Here is a 24,438-nt window from a genome sequence, read left to right on the forward strand (position 1 = left end):
CAAATCCATCAATGTAATCCATCATATAAATAAACTGAAAGAAAAAACCATACGATCATTTCATTGGATACTGAAAAAGCATTTGACAAAATTCAACACCCATTTATGATAAAGGTGTTGGAGAGACTGGGGATACAAGGATCATACCTAAATATAATAAAAGCAATATACAGCAAGCCGACAGCTAACATCAAATTGAATGGAGAGAAACTCAAAGCCTTTCCACTAAAATCAGGAACACGACAAGGCTGTCCACTCTCTCCATACCTCTTCAATATAGTGCTTGAAGTTCTAGCAATAGCAATAAGACAACATAAGGAGATCAAAGGGATTCGAATCGGAAAGGATGAAGTTAAACTTTCGCTATTTGCTGACGATATGATAGTGTACATAAGAGACCCCAAAAACTCTACCAAAGAACTCCTACAGCTGATAAACACCTTTAGTAACGTGGCAGGATACAAGATCAACTCCAAAAAATCAGTGGCCCTCCTATACACAAAGGATAAAGAATCAGAGAGGGAAGTCAGAGAAACATCACCTTTCACGATAGCCACAAATAGCATAAAATATCTTGGGGTTACTCTAACCAAGGAAGTGAAAGACCTATTTGACAAGAACTTTAAGTCTTTGAAGAAAGAAATTGAGGAGGATACCAGAAAATGGAAAGACCTCCCCTGCTCTTGGATTGGGAGAATCAACATAGTAAAAATGGCAATTCTACCAAAAGCAATCTATAGATTCAATGCAATCCCCATCAAAATCCCATCAAACTTCTTCACAGACCTTGAGAGAACAATAATCAACTTTATATGGAAAAACAAAAAAAAAACAGGATAGCCAAAACTATCTTATACAATAAAAGAACTTCTGGAGGCATTACCATCCCTGACTTCAAACTCTATTACAGAGCTACAGTATTGAAAACAGCTTGGTATTGGCATAAGAACAGAGAAGTTGACCTATGGAATCGAATAGACGACCCGGATACTAACCCACAAACCTATGAACACCTAATTTTCGACAAGGGAGCTAAAGGTATACAATGGAAGAAGGAAAGCATCTTTAACAAATGGTGCTGGCATAACTGGATGTCAACCTGTAGAAGAATGAAAGTAGATCCATATCTATCACCATGCACAAAACTCAAGTCCAAATGGATTAAAGACATCAACATTAATCTGTCCACTTTGAACCTGATAGAAGAGAAAGTGGGAAGTAGTCTACAAGATATAAGCACAGGAGGCCACTTCCTAAGTAGGACCCCAGTAGCACAGACAATAAGAGAAACAATGAATAAATGGGATCTACTGAAACTGAGAAGCTTCTGTAAAGCAAAAGACACTGTCAGTAAGACAAAAAGGCTACCTTCCGACTGGGAGAAGATCTTCACCAACTCCTCATCAGACAAAGGTCTGATCTCCAAAATATACAAAGAACTCACAAAACTAAACACTAAAACTCTAATTAACCCAATTAAAAAATGGGGTACTGAACTGAACAGAGAATTCACAACAGATGAACTTCGAATGGCCAGAAGACACTTAAGGTCATGCTCAACCTCCTTAGCGATCAGGGAAATGCAAATCAAAACCACTTTGAGATACCATCTTACACCTGTCAGAATAGCTAAAGTCAAAAACACCAACGATAGCCTATGCTGGAGAGGATGTGGGGTGAGGGGAACACTCATCCATTGTTGGTGGGAATGCAAACTCATGCAGCCACTGTGGAAATCAGTGTGGCAGTTTCTCAGGAAACTGGGAGTCAACCTCCCTCAGGACCCAGCAATTCCACTCTTGGGAATAGACCCAAGAGATACCCTATCATACTACAAAAGTATTTGTTCAACTATGTTCATAGCTGCACTATTTGTAATAGCCAGAACCTGGAAACAACCTAGGTGCCCCTCAATAGAAGAATGGTTAAAGAAGATGTGGAACATATATATATTAGAGTTTTACTCAGCGGTAAAACACAATGACATCTTGAATTTTGCATGCAAATGGATGGAAATAGAAAACGCTTTACTGAGTGAGGTAACCCAGACCCAAAAAGAGGAATATGGTATGTACTCACTCATAAGTGGATTCTAGACATAGTTAAAGGTCTTTGAGTCTATAATTTGTGATCCTAGAGAAGCTAAATAAGAAAGTGAACCTGAAGAAAATTTATATAGATATCCTCCTGGATAATAGAACTAGGCAAGATTGCCAAGCAAACTCGGGTGCATGGGGGGTGGTGGGTGGAAGTAAGGGAAGATGGTTAGGGAGAGGGGAGAGGGTGAGAATTGGGGATGGCTTGGGGGAATGGGAGGGGGGAGGGAGGAAGGATGGTTATGGGAGCAGGGAAGTTTATATCTCAACTAGGGGAGCCATTCTAGGGTTTGCAAGAGACTTGATTCTGGAGGGGTTCCCAGTAAAAATTAAATAATAAATAAATAAATAAATAAATAAATAAATAAATAAATAAATAAATAAGAAAAATAAAAAAAAAGAAAATGCTTTACTGAGTCAGGTAAGCCAGACCCAAAAAGAGGAATAAGGTATGTATTCACTCATAAGTGGATTCTAGCCATAATTAAAGGTCTTTGAGCCTATTATTCGTGATCCTAGAGAAGCTAAATAAGAAGGTGAAACTGAAGAAAATTCAGGTAGTTTTCCTCCTGGAGATTGGAAATAGACAAGAATCCCAGGTAACCACGGGCGCATGGCGGGGGTGGGAGGGTAGTTGGAAGGGGAGAGGGTTGGAGAGAAGGGAGCAGGGGAGGAATGGGGAATGCTCGGGGGACTGGGAGGGGGAAGGGAGGAAGGATAGATATGGGTTCAGGGAAGAATATATCCCAACTATGGAAGTCAGTTTAGGGTTTACTAGAGACTTGATTGTAAATGGGATCCCAGGTCCAAGGAGAGATCCCAGATTGTTCTCTGGACAGAGGAGAGGGTGCCTGAACTGGCCTTGGCCCATAACCATACTGATGAATATTTTGCTTATCACCATAGATCCTTCATCCGGCGATGGATGGCGATGCAGACGGAGACCCACATTGGAGCACCAGACTGAGCCCCCCAAGGTCCAAATGAGGAGCAGAAGGAGGAAGAACATGAAAAAGGAAATCAGGACCGCGAGGGGTGCGATCACCCACTGATGCAAGGGGACTGATCTAATGAGAGTTCACCAAGGCCAGTTGACTGGGATTGAACGAGTGCTTGATCCAACCAGATTCTCTGGATGAGGCCAGATTCTCTGAATGTGGCTGGCCCGGAGTCTTTCTAAAAAGCCATTGACAATGACACTGGGACTTGTTTCCTCTGCATATACTGGATTTTTGGGGATCCAGTCTATTTGGATACTCACCTTCCTGGACCTGGGGGGAGCAGGGAGGAACTTGAACTACCCACAGGGCAGGAAACCCTGACTGCTCTTAGGGATGGAGAGGGAAGAGTAGAGGGAGTGGGGGGAGTGGGAGGGTGTTGGGAGGAGGGGCAGAAATGGAAACTTTTATATTTTAATAAACTTTGAAAAAAAAGAAAAAAGAAAACTCAGGTTTGATCAAGGAAGAACCCCCCTGAAGAATCTCTGATAGGAGCGGATGGCCCAGATGAGCCACATTCCAAGCTGGAAGCTGAACTTCACGCTGTTGTCCATACTTGGGATACCGGCTCTGGCACTAATTTTGGAAACATGAACTGACAAAAGGGCACTGAAGGCATGGATTCTTCTTCCATAATTTCAGCAAAACACTGAGACCAATCGACATGTGGCAGGGGAGTCCCAGGGAGACAGCACTGACAGGATGGGAGGCCACAAGAAGCCAAGGCATAAAGCTCTTAAAAGGAAGTCTGGGTTTCACTGGAGACCCCAAGATGTTGTTGATGCCAGAGCCATGGGATATCTGTCCAGGAAAACTGCACACAGGGAGTAGAACCAACCTGAGGGAGAGATACATGCCACAGGCAGCAGATTGCCATGGAGCCATCTAAACTCCATGAAGCCAAAATCTCAGCCACCAAACATGGGGCAACAGAATTTTGTATTTGCTGGGATTCGGTCTTGCTCTGATCCAGTATTTTCTCGCTGCCCACGTTCCTCCATGTTGGAACAGGAAGATATATTATGTGCCATTGTATGTTGGTTATAATTTGGTTTGTTTATTTGTTTTCAAGGGGAATCACAGTTGAAGGATTGCTTTGAGTCTCAGTAGAGACTTTGGTCTTTGGACTTTTAAACAATGTTGACTGGTGATGTCTATGGAGACTTTTAAAGTTGAAGTAAATGCACTGTTTTTCATCACGATATGGCCATGAGTCAACAGAGAACAGGGAGTTGAATGTGGCGATTCAAATGAGAAACGTCCCCTATAGGCTCACCTTTCTGAATAGAAAGTGGCACCACTTTAGAGTAAAAGAGAAGACAAGGTATTCCAACCAAACAGAACTAGGAAACAAGCAGGTGTAGCTATTCTGATATCTGATGAGATTTCATGCTCACTAAGACCACAATCCACCAAAGGGATGTCTTAAGCATATACCCCAAACAGAGGTACTGCTCATTTTGTGAATCAAACACCACTACATGCAAAGCTACAGATTACATTTAACACAGGGATGGGGGGTGACTTCAATACCCCACTCTTAACAATAGACAGGTCATCAGGATAAAGACTGAACTGAACAGAGAAACGCTGAAGTTAAATGATATAAATCAAACAAATCTAACAAATCCATAGATATCTACAGAGAATTCCACCCAAACACTGAAAAACATACATTCTTCTCAACAGCACATGAAACATTCTCCAAAATGGGCCACATTGTAGGTCACAAAGCAAGACTTTTTTAAAATATAGGGAAGTTGAAATAACATCTTGTATCCCATTTTATTTTATCTGACCACAATGGAATAAAGCTTGATCTTACCAGCAAGAAAAAAACTGCACAAAACACAAATGTCATTGTGGAATGCTTCTGGTGCTTCTCTGAAAGAGTTGTCACAGCCCCGGTCATGGCTCCAGCGTGAAGCACATGACTACTGCAAGGGTGCCAATGAGTGAAGGCTGTAGGTCACCACAGACACAGCCACATGCATGTACATAGGACCCTGTGTTAGATCCATAAGGAAGGGTCCTATATACATGCATACACCATGTAAATGCTGTACCATTTACCCAACAGAACTAACTCACCTAGTATAGATCACAGGCCACCTTCTCTCTCTCTCTCTCTCTCTCTCTCTCTCTCTCTCTCTCACACACACACACACACACACACACACACACACCTAATAAAGAAAAGAAAAGACAAAATGAGAACTTTCTGAAGTTTCTAACGGAAGGCAAGAGACCACAGTCAAGGGCATCCTCAGCAGAGAGCATGTTACTACGTTACTACCACAATCCCCACCGTGGTGATGGCTAAGCACCATTTTTTCCCCATTGCTGTCAATCTTGCTATTACATGTCCAGGTGATAACTTAGTATTTGTTCTTTCAGGTATTGTTCTCTAATATCTGTAACCTCTTAAGCATGAAGATTGATGTTGCATTGAGGATTGTGTAGGAAAGTGGGAAACTCTACAGCTTCACTTAATCATGGTCCTGGAGAGCGAAACTGCTCAATCAATCATGCTTCCTCTGCATCACACCAGAGGAATGCTACTGAGCTCTGACATGCCACCCCACACTCCAAAACTTAGAGCAAAGACCTTGATAAATAACCACACAGGTGAGACTGCTTGGATATCACCCCACCAATAGCCACCAGCTGCAGAGTCAAACCCTCCTGCTGTGGCCTGCTCCAACCACCCTTGAAGAATCACCCCACCACCACACCCTTGGAGGATTTGCCATGTTCATATGACCCAGAACTAGACATTTGGTGTGGCCTGGTCTTCATCTACAAGGACTATCTAAGCTATTCACATCACATGGTGGCTTAAGGACAGTGAGGTTTCTATTGGGAAATTTGGGAAACACTGAAGATTTAGGAAGCAGCAGCTGCCACAGGCTCCCATGTGACGGTCACTCGGGTGAGAGCCACAGGCCATGATGGAGTGCCATACCGAGAGGAGTACAAGGACTGTAAATGGATACTGTGCTTTCATTTCCAGGCCAAATAATCACACAAAAACTATATTAAATAAAACACAGGCCAATAGCTCAGGCATAATCCTAGCTAGCTCTTACATCTTAAATTAACCCATTTCTATTTTATATTTTACCACAAGGCTTGTGGTTTGTTACCTCACGTCTTGCTTCTTGGGCAGCTACATGGCGACTGCCTGACTCTGCCTTCATTCTCTTGCCTTCAGTTTAGTTTTCCTGCCTCGTTATATTCTGCCCTGCCATCAGAAAAAGCATAGTAATAAAACATACTCACAGCATACAGAGGGGAATCCCATATCAAGAACCCACACCCTCAACATATCACTTGAGCCTCCAGGCCCTACACCTACAAACACCATCTGCATTTACACCAAAATGGGGGTGTAAGAGCAATCTGGCCACGATATCTGTCACCCTATCAATTGCCAGGGTTGACTCAGCTATCCAGCTGGCTAGGGTAGTGTCCCCTTTGTCCCTCATCGCTCCATGTGCATCCCTTCCAAAGCTGCAAAGCTGCAAAGCTGCATGCAAGGTCAAAGAGGATGACCTTCCCAGAATAGAGGACTGGGTATAGTCAGTCAAGGGTATAGGAGCAGCTGTGCCCCACTGCTAGAACCTCCATTAACCACCACATCCACCCAAATAAATCCTAAGTAACTGAACAAACTTCAGCTCAAACCCAATCACGGTTGCCCTGAACTTTCCCTGGGTTGTAAAATATTAATTACCATACCCAGCTTTTCAGGGGGTTTCCAAATGGTCTTGACAAGTGTCATATGATAATCAAATTAGCAAACCATTGTGTTCTACCATTTTCTTCCTTGCAAGGGAAGTGGTAGCAGAGTAAATCCAACAGAAACTAAAAGACCATGCTGAAATCTTTAGTGTAGTTTTATTTCCCATAGAAACACGAATGTAAGTATTGGCTATGCACCCAGGCCAGATCATAACCAAACAAAGTTACAACAGGATGATCCACAGCACATTTGGCAGTGATGGTTATAAGTGGGTACAGGGATGTCTTGAACCAAAAACCTACACAGGTGGTGCGGGAATTCCAAGCCAGGTACACGAAAGGACATGCTCAAACATGAGTAGGAAGTCATCACGGGTGTGGGCTGCAGTTTGCAGAAGGGCTGAGAACAGGGAAGGTACAGGGAGACAGCTAAGAGTGTGACAGAGAACCCGAGCCCCACAGACGGCCCTTAGCACAGACAGACACAGCCGTCCCAGCACCTCTGCAGATGGTTTCTGGGAAGAGCTCCCCTGGAGGAAAGGAGGAGTATGGGCAAGAACAGGAGCTGGAGCTGGAGCTGGAGGGAGTAAGCCTTCTCAAATCTCTGCTATGGTGCCCCACCCTTCATTATTCTACACATCCTAAAAGGGAGAGAAAAAAAATCAAATCTCCTGCTAGGCAGTCATCATTTGCTAGGGGCAAATCACTGGGATCAAAAACTGCTCAGGCCCAGAAGCTGGATTTCTCCATAGAGGAAGATGACCTGGTACAAATCTGTGGAGAACAACCAGGGCTCCTTCTGGATACTATCTGAACTTTAAAAAATGTCTAAGAAATTTCCAAACATTCTTGGGGAAGGGAGAAGAAATGATCAAATTTATTTCTTCTCAAGTTCGTATGTCGACATTTTCCTAGCCAAAGTGCAAGCGGCTGAAGCCAGCACTGATTCCCTCAAACGAGCACAAATTGGAAATTACAGAACAAGCTGCAAAACGCCAACCATATCTCCTGTCGTGGACAAGACTTCGAGGCGTAGGAGGAGAATCGGAGGTCAGCCTGGGCCTATGGAGCCGGCTCAGCTTGCCAGAACACACTCAATGCTGACAGGCAGAAAGGCTAACAAATGTGTGATTCTTTAGAGCCACGGAGTGCCCACCTAGATTAGCTTCTCCTTCAGATAAGATAAAAGGATTAACACTGGAGCATCAAGGAGTAGAGAAAGATGGGGACGGGGCTCCTCCAAATCAAAACCGCTGTCGAGCTAAAGCTGACCTTGAGGAAATCTGGCCCCAGGAGCGGGGTTAATATCAAACACACACGTGGCCTTCCCACAGCCCTCTTTGAGCTTGCCTGACCATCACCGTCACGTGGAGAGGATGCTGTCCTCCATTCTGAGCCAGTATCCCACTTGCTGCTGTTTAAATTCTCGGCACGTGCCTCTTTCCACCCTAGCAACCCAAGTGCAGCTTCATCTTACTGAGGCCGCGGGTTCAATAGATTTAGCAGGCCTGTCTTTTACATCCACAATCTGGTGTCAAATTCCTCATGAAACCCCGAAGTTCTCGACTTGCGTTTCCTTCCTGGTGCTAGCAAAATGTTAATTTTTAATCAATAACACAGCACAGATTTAATGTGCTCATTTATTATGCTCGTAAATTTGGCATAAGGAAGGCAAAGTCCAAGGGATGGTATATTTCTCTGGCTAATTGAGAACACAGTCCCACTGGCCCAAGCATTTATATTTCTGGAGAAGGCTGAAGTCCTGAGAAAAAATGATGTAAAATGGATTTTGTGGGATCCGCTTTAGGAAAGAAGAAACTGGCGACTAACCATAAGGAAAGCAATATTCTGGCTGTGGATATTGTAAAGTCCTTCCAGAGGGCACATCCCTGCCAACACATCACCTGGAGTCCCAGCAGCTAAAGGGTCCCAGGTTCTCAGGACCAATGCATCCCCCCATAGGAGCAGCTGAGCAAATGGCAGACTTAGGGACTGTCTCATCTTATCTTGTCAGACTGTTAGCAGGTAGATCTTAGCTGCTCTCCATGAACGGATGGCTACGCTAGCCTGCCTGCCTATAGCCTTTAACTACTTAGAATCATATATGGTGCTGTAAATTCCAGACGTGCACAATAAAGTTTATTGGTAGACGTTAATAGTAACTAGTGCTTTGGGGCTTTCGATGTTCCACACATGATGCCACAGGCCTATAATCTCAACATTCAACATGCCAAGGCAGGAGGATCATACTTTGTCAGAACATGGTCCAAGGAATGGAGTCCTGCAAGAGGAATTTTGAGTGCTTGTGAGAAACTCCAAGAAAACAAGAGCCTTGTGACCTCAGTTTCTTCAAACACACAGAACTGTTCTTGGAGCATGCTTTCCGTGTCCCTGCCCGGTGAGGCGGATAGAAATGAGTTCACTTTGGATCATTCATCACAACTGGGTATTGTTATTTGTTTGTGCGGCTGTATGGAAAAACACAGATTTTTGACACGTGCAGCCTGTCCTTGTGATTGTACACAGCTTGAACTCACGGGAACGTTCCTCACGTGACTCTTCCTAACCCTCAAAGTTTAAACAGGCTGAGGCTCTGAGTTTTAGAACCGGCTACAGCATGAGACTTTAGTCGGCCTCATTTTCAGGACCCTTTCTCCCAGCTTCCGCTGCCTCTAGAGCTGTAAACAATACATGTCTAGAATTCTGTGACGTGAGAAGGAAGTGCCCAGAAGAGGAGGTACCAGATGCTGCCTCTTGCCTGGTCTATGTACATACACACAGGGAAGACCATTATCAAAGGGGTTCATGGGAGCAGTAAGCCTAGAGAGAGGACACCTTCAATGGACACCAAGCTACAGACAAGTGACAGCCGTTCGGGAGGCCACCAGGCAGGAAGAGCAGGCAGCAGTCCGAGGTCAGTGCAAAGGCCAGCCTGAGAAGACCATCACATGGAAGAGGCAGCATTGTGGACTCCAAACTCCTTCTGAAAAATGCCATTCCTAAAAACGGCACCACTGATAGAACACACATGGACACAGACACACAAGCAGACAAGTACACATACATACGTGAACACGGATACACAAAGACCCACCCCCAACACAGTTGTCATTCAGCAGCAAGGTTTCCTGTTCCGTCAGCCTCAGTTTCAAAGGCAGCAGGACTTGGGCCCTACCCAGCTAGGGTTGACAATCTCCATTGAGGACGAAGGCCACCCCACTGCAAGAAGCCAATATTTGTATCCCCTAGTCACAAGCATGTGTCCTTGGCTTTTTCCAGTTGTCTAAAAAGCACACTACAGATGCAGCCCCGATCCCAACTCGGGCAATCGTGAGCAAGCACCATAGAGCTTCTTCAGTGAGCTTCTCCACACGGGCCTTCCTTTCTTTGGAAAACAAGATCCTGGGGCATCTTTAACTTGTAGCTAAACCTGGCACTTTTTGAAAAATCGCTATGTGGAAAATCTTCCTGGGTGCAGAGGTCCTGACGAGCCTCCAACCCAAATGCCACACACCTGCACCTCCAAATCTACTTGACCTTCATGTGGCTAGGGCCCAGTAAAGGACACAAACAGCAGCAGGAGGCGGTTTTCTCTGGGAAGTGGGCCTGCCATGAAGGCTGCTAGCGAGGTTCTCTCTGTCTGAGATCACAATAGCTTTAATTAAGGCAAGTGGGAGTGCTCATCCAATCGCCATAATTACAGCAGTCATTTGAAATATTTAACTCCTTTTAATAATTCAAGTGAGTTCACAGTCAGTATCGATTATTTGATATGTATCATTAGCAAATGCACTTTTGCAGACTCTGCCCCAATGCCGTGCTGGCACTCAGGTATGGACAGCCAGCCCTAAGCAACACTGGAGCCAAGATCGGATCCCAGTGATCTTCTGTATGTTCACCAACTACATGAACTCCCTCAACAATATGTCACTGCCCCTGCCGCCGCTGCCACCTCCTCCTCCCCCTTCGGGAGAGGGCACAAGGTAACCACAAAGTCATGTTTCACATGGCACTTGCTGAATATGCTGGGGGCAACCATGTGCTTATCAGGGAAAGAGGCTGAGGGAGTTTTCTGAGTGCAGCTCCCCCAGGACTCATATACCCTCAGAGGAGAAACCAGCTAACTGAGAAGACATCACTACCGAACATCTACAGGTAGAGGGTGAGATGCAGAAGTGACGGGCAGTGTGAGACCTCTGTAATCCTGTGCACATCTGCACAGTCCAGTCACTTGAGTCCAAAGTCAAGATTCAGGTTCCATGGACAGCATCCCATGGGAAGATTAGCAGTAAACACTCTGGGGGCACAGACAACAGCACCTACCATGTGCTCAGCATCAGGTTATGTGTGACCAGGCACTCAGCACAAGGGTGTAAGGGTGCGAGGGAAGACAGAGCAATCCCTAATTAGGTAGTCTGAGGGCTGACCATGAAAAGCTACACGCAAGCAACTTCACTGAAACATGATTGCTCAGGTCCTCTAGAGTGGATAAAATACACAGACTCGGGCTTCTGGATGCTAGCGAGTCCGGACAGTCCTCTGCATCAACAACAGGAACAGAAAGACAGCTGCTGTCATGCTTGCCAGTCTCGTGAAAAGGTGTGACTTTGACTCTGCATGCATCCGTGGCACAGAAACCCCACTCCTTTGTATTTACCAAGGAAGAGTTCCACTTCCACAAAAGACTTGAGCAAGCATTCAGACAATGTTACTCACAGAAGCCAAAAATTAGTGCGGCCAGGAACCCATCAACTAGAGAAAAATCCAATGCTTTATCCTGAGTTCACTCACTGGACAGTAATCAACAACAAAATAAAATCGACCCTGATACACACGAGCATGTCAATCAACTTCAGAAACATTGCATTGGATTTAAGAAAAGTCACAAGCTTAGTATAAGAAATCATTTTTTTTTCAAGCAATAGGCAAGACTGCTTGAAAGTGCTCAATCCAGCTGGTATCTGAAGAGTCCCCAAAGGTGCATGTGTTGTCCACCTGGCTCTGGGAGCATCTTTGTAAGTAACTGCATTACGAGAACACTCACCTCATGGATGGAACCCACTCATGGGTTCACAGTTTAATAGGATTTCACAGGTACGTGAAGCAAGCAAGCGCTGGCCCCACGAAGTGAGGCACTCAGATTTACTGCCTGCTCCCCCAACATGCACTGCCCTGTTGCAAGCCCAATGAAGAAAGTAAGCTATCTCAGGTCAAAACTTGTGAAGCCATGAGCCAAGGCAACACTGTACTCAAGTTGTTTACCTCAGGCATTCTGTCAGAGCAAGGAAAACTAACTACAGTGAGAGTCAGAAAGCCATGAGGTCTGGGACCACAGTGTGGAGAATTTATCAGGAATGGCCGTCAGACATCTTGCGGGTGCCGGGATACCTGTAGCTCATTGTAAGTGTTGACTACACGGTTATATACAACTGCTAAAACTCAGTGAACTGACATTCACTATCTGTTCACTTTGTACTAAGTTGTTCTGACAGAAACTTGAAAAAAAAGTGATATTGCATATACATGTTGCAACAAATTCCTGTTCCTAAGCTGGTATCCACGGGCAGAGTCTGATAATTGGCAAGGTTCATAGCCACTGTGATACTCCAACATATCTTGGTACATGTTAGCCAAGCAAGCAAGTTGCAAGGAGCATGGCATTGGATACAAATGGCTCCCAGGGGAAGAAATGTGGCTCCACGATTCTCGTACATCCATCCCTGGTGTAATAGGTGGTTTGAAGGGTGGGCAGGTACCAGGGAGGCACAGCTACTGTCCAGCAAGGGGACCAAGGGTACTAGAACTGGGATGAAGGAAGATGTCAGGCGGGGAACATGATCAGTGTTAGCTTTAAAAGAATATGCTGACGTGGGTGGGGGAGAGGATCGAACCGTAGACAGGAGTCCACCTAGATCAACAGCAATCAGACAAAGGTCCAGAGTCTCCGAACGGAGTAAGCGGCTGAGGGGATGAGGAGGAGCTGACGTGGAAAGCCTCTGCCTCTTCTCCAGCCCCACATGTTCAGATACTACAGAAAGCACTTTTCAAAGAACAAGGAGGGAGGGAGGAATAGGAAAGAAAGGATGGGAAGAGGACAGTAGCTAAACGTATGGGAATCTCAAGAGCTCCCTGTGAAGCAGGCACAAAACGGGACAGATGGCAGGCTCTGGATCAAACCATTTCCCGGGAGGTGTTCAGAAAGACAGAGGAGCTTAGAACAGCAGAGATGAAGTCCTTGAGCAAACTGACAGGTTCTGGCCTTGTCATCTGTGGTTTCCCTTCTGACTTGATAAAGTTACTTCTAACACAGATCAAATCTCCCCCTAGTCAAATGTACAGACACACGGCAGAAGCCTTGAAGTCCCTGACGAGCGTCTCCCAGCTGAGCCGGAACAAGGTGACACTCACCTTCCTGCTCTGGTTCTAGAAATCAGTGTCCCTTCTGCCCCACTCAGGGCCACCCCACTGTTCTCTGTGCTTCCTGCTCGCAATGGCACAGTTTAAGACGCCGAGGGTGGTGCCTAGGTGTGTCTCGTGTCCTCGAGTGCAGCGACATCACAGCCACGTGGACAGAAAGCCGTGATGGAGAAGTGTCTCTCAGCGTGAATAGTGGTGCTCTGCTTCTGAGTTCAAAGCTAACAAGTCAACTACAGATACTTCAGACCAGGCATCTGTGGTGGGCTATACCATCCTAAGCGTGCCAAATCTTACCTGAAGCTAAGAAAACTTGGAGATATTAGACCAAGAATCTTAAGCAAAAATAACCCTATATGTTGACTGTAGTAGAAATGATACGGGCTCTGAGCAACCCAATCCCATCTTTGCCAAAGAACTACAGTTCAGAATTCTGCACTTTAGAACTCACACAATAATTCAGCATTGATGCTAAGCCTGGGAAGACCACACTGTTGTCAGGTCACTGGAGGAAGTGGGAAAAGAGCATCAACCATTAAATCATTGGGTCCTCTTGGATGCACAGGCCAGAAGTCACAATCTGCCAGTTTCTCTCCAGGCCAAGGGAAGCAATCAACATAGGGCAGCAACGATGTCCACTAGCTGATCCCTTCTTCCCCTTAGAGATATGGAAGGTCACCTCACAGGACAGGTCACTGAAACGTTGCAAACATTATCTACCGTCAGGCCAACAAGAGGTCATGGTAAGGAAATAACACGACCATCCAACCGTGGAGGAAAGCCCTCTGGGAAGAAGGCTTACCTACAGACTGCAAACACAACAGACACCCAGTTGAGAGGACCACAGTGCTGCTGCTACCCTGGGCTCTGTGGAGGTAACAGTTAAGAGTGGAAAGTGGGACCGGACAAACAGGCCCCACGAGAACACGGAAAGTGTAGAGGTCTCACCCAAGGTTTTGATTTTAAAAATCCCACAAAAACCAAATATATGATAAAAGCAAAAGAAAGTTCCAGAATGTCTAAGGGCCATTCGACAGTTTCAGGGGGACAATCAGCAAGAACTAAAGGAGAAAACTTCCCAGAACTAAAGAGGGATGAGTGTACATGAGGAGTCCACAAAGGACCACACAGCATCAATGAGCAACGAGGCACAAGGGCCTTATAGCCAGGCTGAAGGGTGGGAAGGGCGGGCGACCTGCAGGGAAGGACAGGGTGACTCGGAGAAACCATCTCCTCAGCTGGGCGGCCGCAGCTTTGAGGGAAATGGCTGTGAACTGAGATTCCAACACTCAGTAAAATTAGATTTCATGTGAGAATCACATATTTTTAGACATCCAAGGATTCTGAATGCTTACCCACCCACAGATGTTAACAAAGAAACTCTGGAAGACAGACATCAGAGAAATGGAGAGGAAAAATCAAAGTTAACCAGGAAGACACAGGAGATGAGCCAGTGTTGAGAAGTAGCGGGGGACAGTAAGATACAAGTAAACCCAAGTCACTGCGAACTCAGCACAAGCCTGTGTACACCCTGCAAGCAGCTCATGTCCCCGCACGGGGCGGGGAAGAGACGATGGTCCTGGAACGGAACGCTCGACAACGCAGGACAAGCTGCTGAACCTAAACACACTCTACATCACCACAAGATACGAAAGTTGTCAATAAAACACGAGCAAACAATCTGGCAGTGGATTAAAATGACGTCATTGCTATAGAATAAGAGCATTCACCAGCTATCATTTTGTTCAGCATGTACAGGAAAGAAAAACCCATTCGGAACGGTCCTGGACAAGCACCTAAGAAACCCAACATCATTCCTTATCTTTTGAATAATTTGTAAACTGATATTAAAGGGAAATGTCTTTAATGTGATGAAGAGCCGCTCCCCTTATCGCTACAACCACCACCCTGTGAAGGAGGAAAATCATTTTTTAGTACAGTCATCAGCAAAAGGGCACTCGTGATTAATTTTAGTGCGCGGCACAAGACTGTTATGTTCTAAACTATAAAATAAGACAAAAAGCCGGAGGGTACCAAAGGTTAGATGGGGACCGCACCCTTTGTTTCCAAAAGTTCCTAAACTTCCCATAATGTGCTTATATTCTTTTTAAAAAAAAATAGGTATAAAAGATAAAGTATAAATCAGCAAAACTCTAATGTTAAAAATAACAAAGGTTGGTGGTGGGAACAGAGGTGGATGGGGAAAGAGAGTGGGAGGAGAGGTGGAAGGAGAAACTGTGACCAGGATGTGAAATAAATTAATTTAAAAAAAAGAATAACAAAGAATGATTCAAAACCACATCAACTGAGCAGTGCAGTCCCATGTTCAAGCCCCAACACTGAAAAACAGAAGTGTCAAGAGAAGGTGAGGGTGAAAATGGGTAGGTTGGTTCCTTGGACCCCCAGGAGGAAGGGATCAGATCAGGTGATCAGATATGGAGTCCCCTCAGCACATCCTGCCACTCGTCGAGAGGAGAACAAGGCAACACCTAAGTCAGTGATCTAGTCTCATCTTTCTCTCCGTAGCTCTTTACACAGATGTCAATGCACCCTGATGTTTATGTTCCAGCTTCTTATGAAATACTCTCCATAAATGAAAATAAAGAAGAATGCAAAAGGATACCACTGCACAAATGTACTCGTTGCTTTTCTCATTACAAAAAGCAACGTAAAGAAACATATAGCAGGATATGGCAGCCAGAAGGCAGAAGCGTGGGTCACACTGTGAATTCAGTCAGGAAACAACGAAGAGAGGAGGTGGAGCATGCTGTGAAACTCCAATCAGCTGCTTCCTCCAGTGAGTCTCCACCTCCTAAAGGTCCCACCCACCGACGTCCAGACGTCATGGGTCTAGGCGGGGAGAATACATGAGTCTACGGAAGCCATCGCACATGGCCAGACCACAATATGCCCAAGAACTGGAACCTAAGTTTTGGATATTTAAACTTTAAAAACTTTTTATTTGCCAGGCGATGGTGGCTCTCGCCTTTAATTCCAGCACTCGGGTGGCAGAAGCAGACATATCTCTGTGAGTTTGGGGCCAACCTGGTCTATAGAGCTAGTTCCAGGATAGGTTCCAAAGCTACAGAGAAACCATATCTGGGGGGGGGGGGCTTTTGTAGTCACCCCTTCCTCAACCACCACTGTCAACAGGTCGCACACTCTGCCTTCCCATCCCAGGGAGACGTCCCCATTCTTGCCTTGAAATTGTTCCTATTGGAATAATTTCTCTCAGATAGCCTCACCTCGTCTTCACCCCTTTTCTGTTCCCCCAAAGTCCTTCTCTAAGCCTCCCTGCAATTCTAAACTCCCCCAAGGTCCTCCCTTTCTTTCCTCAAGTAATTCCTGGGCTGGCTTTAAGAAGCAGAAGAGGGAGAATTCTCATCACACATGCCACACTAACCCATTCTTGACCTTCACAGCAGTCCGAGTGAGGAGAGAATCTTCCTACTCCCTACAGGGGTAGAAAAAGATCTCAGGAGGAAGACTGTGATTCTGCGGAGCATCTAAGGTACGACCTGACTTTAAGTCTCCAGCTCTGCGGAGCACCTAAGGTACTACCCAACTTCATGTTTCCAGTTCTCAAGATCACAACTTCCAAGAAGCCAGCAGTGTTCCACCAAGCACAGGACTTTGCCCTGTAGCGCACAGGGCTGCATCTAATTCTGCTTCCTATGTAATGGATGACTTCCAAAGGCTCCACACACGCTAGAGGCAGAAGCCTTTTCTGCTCTGCATAAACAGAGTGCATCCTCAGGTGCTTCTGCTAAAGGGGCCAGTATTTTCTAACCAAAGGTTCAGGTGGCCACAATCTGCAGCTGCTTCTTCACAAGAGTCAACTGAGAGAATGAAAGGCAAGCTCCCAAGACTGGGGAGTATCTGCGAAGGAAAGTCCAGGGGCATGGTATGGACAAAGGACTTCCTCACTGGAAGTCGACAGACAGCCTGATCTTTGAAAATAGGCAAAAGTTTTAAATCACTTCTTCAAAGAGAAGCTATGAATGGCAAACGAAGCCTGTGCATCGGGAAGATGAAGAAATCTTTGACCAGGCAGAACCCACCTTCCTTGGCTAGAACAGTAAAAAGGAGAGATACCGAAGGAGGGTACTGTTGGTATGTTTCTGTCTGTCTGTCTGTTCTTAAGGTGGACATGCACCTCCATGACTGTCTTTAAGAAACCTTCCTCACCGAACCAAACTTACGGTGAGGATGCTTTGACAGCTAATTAGAAAAATGCTTCCATCGGCATTCTGAGTGTCAATACCACAGCGGAACTGAAGCCACATGAACACCGAACACCACCGCTGGCTAGAAGGCCCAATCATCCTGCACACCCATCTACTGTCCACTCAAAGGATGCTGCGGGAGTACCTTCCGCTGCTTCAGCCAATAGTTGCTGAAGCACGAGCCCACAGTGCTGCGGGAGCGCCTTCCCAATATTTCAGCCAATAGCCGCTGAAATACCAGCCCACTGGGGCGTGGTATATTTCTCTTTAAAAGAAGAGCGGCAAGCTTGGCTCGGCCTCTTGGTTCCGGAGCTTGGTTCCGGCTCCTGCTCCCGGCTCCTGCTCCCGGCTCCCGGCTCCTGCTCCAGCGACTAGGCTCCCTTCCTGACAGTTTATGGTGTATGTAAGTTTTACCCCCCAAAATAAATAACCCCTTAAAACATAACTGGTGTGGGATTGATTCGCCAATACAAGGAGGCCGAGAGAACAGGCTGGCCAGGAAGAGCAAAGGAGGCTGGGAAGGCTACCGCAAGAGTGGAAGAAAAAACCTTCAGTTTTCCACTGACCCCTTAGATCAAGTTTCCAAACTAAACACTGTAATCCTGTGAGTTACTATTCCACTGTTCCTCCCCTCTTAGGCCTCTCTCTCTCTCTCTCTCTCTCTCTCTCTCTCTTCCTCCCTCTCTCCCTCCCTCCCTCCCTCTCTCTCTCTCTCTCTCCCTCCCTCTCTCTCTCTCTCTCTCTCTCTCTCTCTCTCTCTGTGTGTGTGTGTGTGTGTGTGTGTGCGTGCATGCCTGTGCACGTTTAGAAATACAGGTAGCACTAGCTTTCCCAGACATTTCCACAACACATGCTTTATTGAGGATCTAGGAGAAATATTACATCTGTTTCTAACCCAGTTCACGGTAAAAGTTTAATTCTTTTTCATAACTTTAAAAGATATGAAATCTTGTATAAAATTCACTTGACATTTTGAAATGCAACTGTTACATAATCCTTTAAAAGGTATCCTCTGGGATCTAAACACTATATCAAAAGCCGCCTCCGTTTTTAAAACATAAATAGGACTCATACATGGCCCCAAACTTAATGGTGTTCGGTTCTCTCTCTAAACTTTCTTTTTCTTTCTCCTTTCATCTCTTTACCCCACAGAACTGTGTTTTACCCAACATATGCTTGAGTTTTGGGGTTTAATCACCAGTCTTATTCTTGTTCATATTCATATTCTCTCTCTCTCTCTCTCTCTCTCTCTCACACACACACACACACACACACAGAGAGAGAGAGAGAGAGAGAGAGAGAGAGAGAGAGGAGATAACAGTAAGAACACATTCGTTTTTTAACTTTGTGTGACAAAGGTGGTGTACAATAGAAAAAATAATCTCTAACTTACTCTTAGAAGTGACCTTTTCATACAAATGTTATGCATCTTAAAGAATATGCATCAACTATAATTACAAAAGTTGAGTTAGAGAAATATCTCATAAAATGTAGACTGGACCCAGATCATTAATATTTTCATAGACAGCCACTGCTTTTGAGTGGAAGGAAACTGTCCTGCTTTCATTTTTGTTGCTATGATAAAAAAACGCCCTGACCAGGAACAACACAGGAAAGGGAAGATTAATCTGGTTTACAATTCTAAGTCACAGCCTGTCTTTGCAGGGACATTATAGAGGCAGGAGCTCTAAACAGCCGCTCACACCCCATCCACAGTCAAGAGCAGAGAGAGCCCACACAGGCTGCTTGTCTCTTTGTTCGCCTGCTTCTCAGGATCCACAAGCTTTCTTGACTATTAAACATACAATTCAAGGACCAGCCCATGAAATGATGTCACCTACATTCAGGGTGGGGTGTCTTACCTCATCAAAATAGTGCTCCACAGACATGCACATAAGCCAACCCAATTGAAAGAGCTCACTAAGACTCTCGTCCCAGGTGCTTCTAGGTGTGCCCAAGTGAGAGAACTAACCAGCAGACACTGAGTACCATATCCTGGCTTTTCAGCTCCACAGGGGCAGAATGTGGGGCATGTTTGTACTTCAGTGGCAATGCAGCATTTTGCCAGGGGCAATAACACCTGGCTCTTGGGACTCCCGGAGAAATCAAAATATATGTTGGTGTGATTGGCTGATCACTTTATGATGCCTTCTTTCAATTAATCTGACAACAAGAAATTGGAGGTCAAAAAGAAGTTCTAAATGTCCCTCAGCCTTGAACTTGTGAGCAGCAAAACCATATTGCAAGTTGCCCTTCCCTTGACACATCTGCACCGAGGCCACCACAGTGAGATCCAGCTGAGATAAGTTTTACTCCTTCCTCTCAGGAAGGAAGGAGACACTCGATCAATCATTTCCCCAATGAACACTCAAGGAAGAAGGTGGACCTCACAAAAACCCCGACTTTCCACTGACATATGAGCTCCATGGTCCAAAGACAGCTGCTATGACAAGTACTAAGGCCCTTAGACCACAGCACCAGGAATATTCTATTTGTCTTTTGCACACAGCTATGAAGGCTCAGTAAACAGTCACATGAGGCATTTCACCACATTGCCAGATTTCTCCTAAAACCTGAAAACAAGATGAAGCTAAGATGAATGGAAGAAATGTCGGTGTATTATTTTAATATCCTCAACCTTGCTCTCCTTAAAACAAGTTTCCAAGGGAACAGAAGTCCAGGCAAATCACCTTCTGTACCATGTTTGAACAAATAGAGGTCTGATCAATCCCTCAGCAGCAGTGCCGACACTGTTTACACAAGGCTCATCTCAGGAGGTCAGGGGTCACTGGGAGCCTTGTAACTGATGAAAAGTTACACCAGCCAGATGATTCTGTCACCATGAAATGATTTCTAAGAAGTGGCTCCTTTCCTGGAACTTTAGAGAATTGTACATGGTTTCTAGGTGCAAGGACAGACTCCCTCAGGAGCTTCAGACCCAAGCCCCTCTTCACTCTCCACCTCCTATTAGGCAGCACAAACAAATACTCTTTCTGAGTGCCAACATGGCACTGTGATGTGCGAGGTGGGTACCTTATTTCTAATCAATTGACCTCAAAGCAAATACTGAAGGGGACCTAGAGACAGAGCCCATGTAAGCTCCATGTATCTCGAAATGCTGTGCGGCAGGAGTGAGACTAGAAAATGATGAGTTCTCGGGATTAGCACATTGTGAACAACACACCAGGCAAATGTCATCCACCAGATAATTGCTAATAAAATGTTCTGTACTGGCAGTTTGTCTGTCACTTTCTCCTGTGTCCTGCAGATTGTCTGCAGGTTCTTCTGTGAAGCAGGAATCCTGAAGGAGCATCCCATCTTTTGAAAGGTTCAGCAGTCACTTTTCTGTAAGTCCTGCATATCCAGTTCATACAGCATACCATCAAGCAGTCCAGGCAAGAGCAGTTTCTTGCCCAAATGTCTAGCAAACCCCGTAAGGGGCCTCCTTGATACCCATCATTCTCTTGAAGTAGACTGGTGCTGCCAGGAGACGTGTCTCATTGTCATGAAAAGTCTAAGTTCTTAAAACATTTTAAATGCCATATTCTGTAGTCTTTGAAGTGTTGCAGATTGTCTATCTAACTGAAATATATCTCTGTATATCTAGAAAACCTAACTTAACATGATTACTAGCCTGACTACTATAAATGACTATTAATCTGTAATTTTTAATTATACATTACATTTTAAATGAGTTGTATAAACACAATACCTTAAACAAGAGCAGAAATAAATATGCATAATATAGCAAATCTACCTTAAATTTGTATAAATAGACCAAGCTCCATACCAATGCAAAGTATTTATCTCTATATCATATCCCCCTTTAAATGAAAACAAACATTTATAAACAAACATTTTGGAAATTTGGGCATAGTTTTCTCCAACTGCTTCCTGCTGTTTGTGGGGCAAAGTAATTTTAAAGTTCACAGAGACCTTTCAAGAGGTCTTGTTCCATCAAACCACATTAGCCTGGAAGGAATCCACAGGTTCCCATCTTCTATGGAAACAAAAGCAGAAACTCTTTGCCAAAGTAGCATATCCTCAGACTCAAATTTTGAAGTCAAGATACCTTTAAAATACATATGTTGGTTTAGCTCAGCAGCCTGTACAATATAATGTCTCTCGTACTTTGCTCATTCACAGTCAAAAAATTCAAAGAAAACACTATAATATATATAATCCAGACTATTTGTGTATTTTTAATCTTTCTGTGGCTTATTTTTCTTTACTCCTTTAATCTATGACTGTCTGTATGCTTTTATATTACTTTACTGTCTCTTTAAAAATTTTGTTTTACTTTTTAAAACTATTTACTTCTTTTTATAACTCTCTGCACTCTTTTTTTCCCCCTCTCTCCCAAGCCTACGTACATTTTTAAAAACACACTATAACCTGTTCAGAGGTTTACTTTTATCTGAATCTGTCTTTATTGTGTATCTGGAATCATTTTCTGATCAGAAGTGCCTTTAAAAAAAAAAAGCTAAACAGGCTTGGCTAGGACAAACTCCACAGCCCTGCCTGTTTGCGCCATCCAATTCAACATGGCGGAGGCATGTTCACCACCTCTGCTAGCCAAGCTCACCACCCAGCTCCAGGGACAAAGCAGGTCTGTGTTGCCATGAAGCAATTTGTAACACACTGCTCACAGACCCCATTTATGTGCAGGACCTCCTATAAGAGTCAGAACCATTTGTGCAACTAGCACAAACCAGAAAGCCTTCTTAAAGTAGCTGCACAGATTTTGCTGCTACTGCTGAGTCAGGAAGCCTTCTGATAAAGCAATCATGCCTCTGCTTGTCTTTAGCAAACAGAGTCCACCTGAGAAAATGCTGGTACCAAGAAGCTGGCTTAACCCTGTTCTTTGGTGTCTAGAATTCTTTCCCAAGCTCTCTCAGGTTTTACATGGATATAGTTGGCCTACATTGGTGCCATTTCATAAATGGAGACTACTTCCCGGCCACCCAGACCCAAATAAATTACACAGAAACTATATTAATTACAACACTGCTAGGCCTATTAGCTCAGGCTCTTATTAACTAACTCTTAGATCTTAAATTAACCCATTTCTATTAATCTGTGTATCTGCATGAGATTGTGGCTTATAGGTAAGGATCCAATGTCTGTCTCGTTCAGCAGCTACATGGCATCTCCTTGATTTTGCCTACTCTCCATATCTCTTTACAGATTTCCCACCTGGATTTACTCTGCTAAGTCACTGGTGGAAACAGCTTCTTTATTAATCAACGGTAATAGAAAAAATACTCACAGCATACAGAGGGGAATCCCACATAAAAAAAATGGCTGGAATCTGGGCTTTTAGGGACCCTCACTACCTTGTTGCCACATGTTGACCATGACGAGAAGGGCTGGTGGGAGCCTGGGCACATCATCCACACAAAGAGTCCATGGCTCCATTTCCTTTCACATATGCTGATGTGAATTGTCCATGACAAAAATTTAACCCAAATTGTTTCTCAATTCTCATTATTCTATCAAGAAATCATAAAATATTCTAGCAAATATTCAAAATTAATTGATGCATAGAGACTGTCAGATAATTGAGGACAGTTGACCTTAAACACTGACTCATTAAATGATACAGTATCTTAGTATAATATTTAGCTATTCATAAATAATTGGCAGTTTAGTGGCATAGGATATTTATTAATATCATCTGTCATCAGTTCCTGGCAGTCTGAAACCATTCATGGTTAACAGGAAACACTCAGGGTGCCGTCTGTCAGCTACTTTTGGGTCTTAGAAGCTGTGACATTCACCAAGCAGAACTAGTGCCTTCCCATCACCAGAACAATAGCAGTATTATCTCCTAAATGTATCCAAACTTCTTACTGTTTTAACAAAAGAAACAAAAATTATAGCACAAACCTTGGGTTAAATCATTGTTGTTGCAGAAAATGCTGGCAAACTTAGGTCAAGAAATGAAACCAGGGTTCCCATAGCAACTATCTCATGGCCATGAGATGCATTCCGTGTGAAAGTCTGTGTGGCTCTGAGCTGAATTCCTCAGTGTATCACGGAGTGTCCAGAACAGCCATATCACATGGATTTCTTCTCCTTTGTGCGGACAGTGTTCAAGTTCCATATCCCATCATCTTCAGTCACTCAGCCCTGACAGGCCTTCTAATAACACTTCACTAGCAAGGCTGTGAACGCTGAGACCAGTCCCAGCACTTATGGCTGTAGTATGTGTCCAAATGTTTCCAGGTTTTCCGTCATAGTTTGTATTTTTAATCAACTAAATTTGAGGGAGGGTTCAAGATGGGGTTTCTCTGTGTAGCCCTGGGTGCCCTCACTCTGTAGACCAATCTAGCCCTGAACTCAGAGATTCACCCACCTATTCCTGCTAAGTGCTGCAATTAAAGGCATGTGCAACCTATCGATATTTTTTAACCTTGAGAAAACAGTACTTACTTTCCTTAAAGCTCTTTCCCTTCAATTAATGTTATTAGGAAGTAACTCTTATCAACAACTTCAATAACTTCCTATTCAACCCAACAACATCTTATTGACAAGTTCAATTTATAATAAAGGTCCCAATAACTGATGAAGAAGACAGGAAACCTTAATATCTAATTGATCTAACACATTTATTAAGGTGGTACTTTGGTACTCCTCCAAGCAATAAACTGCTTACTGATAACAAATATTTCAGGAAAATTAAAATCATACACAAGCAGATTGAAGCATCTCAAGTTACTAAGCCAAGAGGACATAAAAGACGTGATTTCATCTCATGTAATTTTGGGTGACACCCTGACACTGTTCAGAATGATTCCTTCCCAGCACACACTGCACCCCACCAGGCCCAAGATCACGGCATCCAGTAGTTCACGTGCTGAGCACTGTGCCTTTCAACATTGCACATCCACATCCCACAAGCATGGGGTCACATGAACCCAATCCCCCTCCTTTGTCTTTGCTCCTGTTCCCTTCCTG

At 44.4% G+C, this 24,438-nt stretch overlaps 1 protein-coding gene across 1 annotated transcript in view; it reads right to left on the reverse strand.

The window, feature by feature from the left end:
• The window catches only part of Dlgap2 (DLG associated protein 2), a 733,863-nt gene that overhangs the window by 648,953 nt on the left and 60,472 nt on the right, over positions 1 to 24,438 (reverse strand). The gene's annotated exons all lie outside the window — the stretch shown is intronic.

Source organism: Myodes glareolus, chromosome 23 (genome assembly GCF_982192425.1).
Source record: "Myodes glareolus chromosome 23, mMyoGla1.1, whole genome shotgun sequence".
NCBI classification, from domain to species: domain Eukaryota; kingdom Metazoa; phylum Chordata; class Mammalia; order Rodentia; family Cricetidae; genus Myodes; species Myodes glareolus.